The sequence below is a fragment of the Dicentrarchus labrax genome, unplaced genomic scaffold, assembly GCF_905237075.1.
Source record: "Dicentrarchus labrax unplaced genomic scaffold, dlabrax2021, whole genome shotgun sequence".
Taxonomy (NCBI): domain Eukaryota; kingdom Metazoa; phylum Chordata; class Actinopteri; family Moronidae; genus Dicentrarchus; species Dicentrarchus labrax.
In genome coordinates this window covers 36,547,105-36,551,265 of record NW_026136719.1, presented here as the reverse complement: position 1 = coordinate 36,551,265, position 4,161 = coordinate 36,547,105, and the positions used below count along the sequence as shown (strand labels likewise).

The 4,161-nt window shown below is 42.5% G+C and overlaps 1 long non-coding RNA gene across 1 annotated transcript; it reads right to left on the bottom strand.

Annotated features, from left to right (window-relative positions):
- Nucleotides 1-456: 456 nt before the first annotated feature.
- On the bottom strand, nucleotides 457-1,055 carry LOC127351274 (uncharacterized). Its single transcript, XR_007880831.1, has 2 exons — nucleotides 914-1,055; nucleotides 457-698 (listed from the first exon to the last, which is right to left on the bottom strand). It is a non-coding gene; the product is annotated as an uncharacterized LOC127351274 (long non-coding RNA).
- Nucleotides 1,056-4,161: the final 3,106 nt, after the last annotated feature.

Sequence of the window (4,161 nt, the reverse complement as noted above, 5' to 3'; positions counted from 1 at the left end):
GTGCTATTTAAGAAGGAATGAAGAAGTAGTAAGATTTAAGGCGAAAAAATAAGAGGCGGAGCGGGAGCTGTTGCGTCAAGCTGCCACTCTCTGCAGCGCTCTAGAACTTAAAGACTGTCCGAGACTGTCCTGATGCTGCAACTGTCTCTGTCCTCTGATGGGTCCAGGAACACCGGAGCGTCATCAGGTCACTCAGATCACCTGTAAAACATGGCAGATTCAGTGTTACTTGTAAGTACAACTAATTACTTAAAGGAGCATTTCACCCGTGGAAACATTAATATTTATTGAAAGTGGGTTATATATGTAGTCGAAATGTAACATACATTTTGAATTTGGTGCCTATTTGACCGAGAAAAAGACAGAAAGTGACTTTAGGGCGCATTTGTATTAAACTCCCACAATGCACAGCTCCGCAAGCCGCTCCCACTAACACTATCAAGGACTACAACAACATGAATGTAAACCATTTATTTACAGAAATATATCAACAACAACAAAAATAAATATGTTAACAATGACAGTTGTAGTTCCTCCTGAGCGTCCTCAACGTCTCGGTGCCGCAGTACTGGCCATCTGGAGCTGGATATTTCTGTCGGATAGCCTGCACCACATCAGCGGGTAAAACGACACGATGGCCTTGACCCAATCTCTCGCCTTGCAGGACCCATTCCAGAAAGACTGTTAGGCGATATTGTCTACAAGACATTGAGCACACAGTTAGCGATGCATGGTCTTTGTGTGTAGCGTGCCACAGTAGTTAGCAATGCAACTGCAAGCTGTTTGTGCAGTAAAGAAGCTAGTTCAGTTGGCTGACGTTACGTATTAACCGGGAATAACTTTGTGATAATACTTGAACAAATTGTGTACATTCATGCCACGTTGTTATAAGACAGAAAATAGAAACACTCACTTTACAGTCAGACGTCCGTGTGTCCGTAGGCGCACAGCGAGAGCACAGGCACCAGCAGTCCGCCCCAGCTCGAGCCAGTCCGGGCTCCTCGTCCGCGACAGGCAGGTCCTCTGCCTCGGCTGCAGAAGCCTCAGCCGCTGCTCGTTATTGCGGCTCATAAAGGTAGCCACGAACATCTGATGCGACCATCGTTTAGCTTCCGCTTAGCTTCCAAACAAGATGGCGGTTATATTTTTTAGTTTCTGCAGGTGAAGTCCCACCCACTGATCTGTAATAGGTCTGTAGTGTGAGTGAAAAAAAATTAGGAAGTAGCGTTTGTAGTCTCACCCCCTCTACAGAGATATGAGTCTTCCCGCTTCCAATGACGCAAAATGATGATTTTTACATCATTGGAAGTGCAACACTAAAATCCTTATTTCTCCCCTCTCAGGGAAAGTGAGGGAATGATGCACGATCATTCAAAAATATGACTGGGGTTCTAATGATACAAAGCTTAATGCAAATGGGTGAAGTGTCCCTTTAAGGGTGCAACAGCTCATTGTGGCTCAAAGTAGTCCTCAGTTATAAACTAAAATAATAAAGCAGTGTCTCTGGTGGGTCCCTTGTTGCAGCTAACTGTAGTTATGTGTTGTTCTTTATGAAGGTCTGAGGTTACCAACTGTATCTAAAATGCCTAGCTAATGGCAACAGCTTCACACAGTGCTTCAGTGATAACAGGTCATTTATTTAATCAATTATTGATGAAGTAACGGATTACATGGGACCTTTACTGTGACTTTAACTTATGTTCTGACAAACCAGAAGCTCATAAATACAGTACAAGTTCCCGGTGCAAAAACAGGCATTTAGCAGTGAGCCTCATTGTTGTTTATAATACAATAGTAGACGATATGAGTAGGAGATGTTACACTGGACTGTAGCTGAGATAACGTTAGCACGTCAGTAGAAAGTTACACAAGAAGCGCCATGAAAAATAATCACCAACCTACTAACTTACTCACTGTATTTTGTTGGCTTTTGGGTAAGGCTTTACGGTCACACAGTTTTATGCTTATTTATTTTTTTTGTATAGCGCCAAATCTAACAGCAGTTATCTCAGAACTTCAGGCAGGTCTGGACTGTAATAATACTTAGTTCAATTCAGTTTTATTTGTATAGGCGACCAAATCATAACAGAAGGACAGAGACAAGGGTGTACAGCAACAACAGTAGCAACAACTACACTAATAGTTGGTGATGATGAACATGAAGAAGTTATTATTAGTTAGTGATATTAGTGGAGCAGTAATGCTAATGGTGTGGATCAGAAACGTTTGACTTCACAAACAGCCCAGCGAGTCAGTACAGCTGCTTTGTGCTAATCAAAGTTACACAATCTTACCAAACAAATGAATTCCTACAGATTGACTATTTCTCTCTCACAGTAGCTCTATCTTTACCTCCGGTGAATTTACATACAGCAGCAACAAACACCTGAACGGAGCAGGAAAACGGCTTCGGAATAACAACAAAGCTAGTGCTCGCTGAGCTAATGTTAGCACGACGCTAGAACATTACACAAGAAAAGTATCACCTTAACTTACTCCCAGTATTTTGTTAGCTTCTAACGATCACACTGTCCCTCATATTACAACATAAAGTCCTACAGCGGACTTAGTAACTATAGTAACCTGCAGCAGTGAGATAACAGACGAGGCCTAGCGAGCTGCAGCTGCTCGGTACTAATCAACGTTATACAGTCTTACTAAACAAATTCATTCCTACAGTTTGACCATTTCTCTCTCACAGTAGCTCTATCGTTATCTCCGCTGCTCGTCGATCAAGTGAACAGTGCAGTATACAGCACACACACACACACACCTGAGTGGAGCAGGAAAACGGCTTTAAAATAACTACAAAGCTAGTGCTAGCTGATTAGCACGTTGGTAGAAAGTTACACAAGAAGCATCATGAAAAAAATTCACTTACTCCTGGTATTTTGGTAGCTTTTAACGGCTTAACGGTCACACAGCGTGCAACTGTCCCACTTACTAACAGTTTGTGATTCTCCCTCGATATTACAACATAAAGTCCAACATCGGACTCCTCAGTAATACCTATTACTTTAACTGCATTAACGCTAACGGTTTATATTAGTCAGTTAGTTTTACTTCACGAACAGCAGTGAGCCACTACAGCTTCTCCGTGCTACTTACACAGCCTTACTAAACAAATGTATGTATGTATGTACGTATGTATGTATCTTCCTCTGATGATGGGAGGACATGCAGACTTCTGTGCTGGTCCCTGCAGCGAACATCTGGGCAGCTGTGGCACTGAGCTCCAGGCTTTCAGGAACAGCCAGGACTTGCAGGGTAAAGATGGTGGACAGCAGCAAAGGCAGCTCTTCTGCGAGGGAAGTGGTTAGTCAGAGGGGAGGTGGTGCTATGCAAATGAATCAGCTTCTTACGCAAGAAGGGGAGCAAAATCTGAACAGAGTGTTTGACCTGAGGTCTTCTGACATGGCCAGCCCACTAAAAAAGGACTGAGTTGTTTTTTTTCACAGTTTCTGGGTTGGTCGGCCACCCAAATATGTGTGTACAAACATTAAAAAGTTCCTTTTGCATAATATGTCCCCTTTAATTATTTGTATATATATATATATATATATATATATATACACATATATAAATTTGAACAAAGGCCTGTTAACTGCTAACAACCAGCAAGGAGACTGAACATTTAGTTATTTCAACACAGTATAACATCATGCAAGTCTTGTTGTACAAAACACAGAATAAATAACTTCCAACTTCACTAAGTTTGGGCGGCTGTGGCTCAGAGGCAGAGCGGGTCGCCCCCTAATCGGAAGGTTGTTGGTTCGATACCTGGCTCCTCCTGCCACGTGTCAAGTGTCCTTGAGCAAGATACTGAACCCCAAATTGCTCCTGATGCTGTGCATTGGTGTGTGAATGTGTATGAATGTATTAGTCTCTGTTCGATGGGCTTTGTCATCACTGTGTGAAAGGGTGAATGTGGCACATAGTGTAAAAGCACTTTGAGTGGTCGGAGGACTAGAAAGGCGCTATACAAGTACAGGTCCATTTACCATTTAATAAAACAAATACTGGTGGGTCTTATCGATATGATGGATAACGTTAACAGTTACTTACAAATTCGCTCCTCTTAGTCCATTTTATGCCTCTGCTGTCCCTGCCTGAAGCCATCATGTCTTTATCCCCAGAATCCGGGTCACCTACTCCTATGCT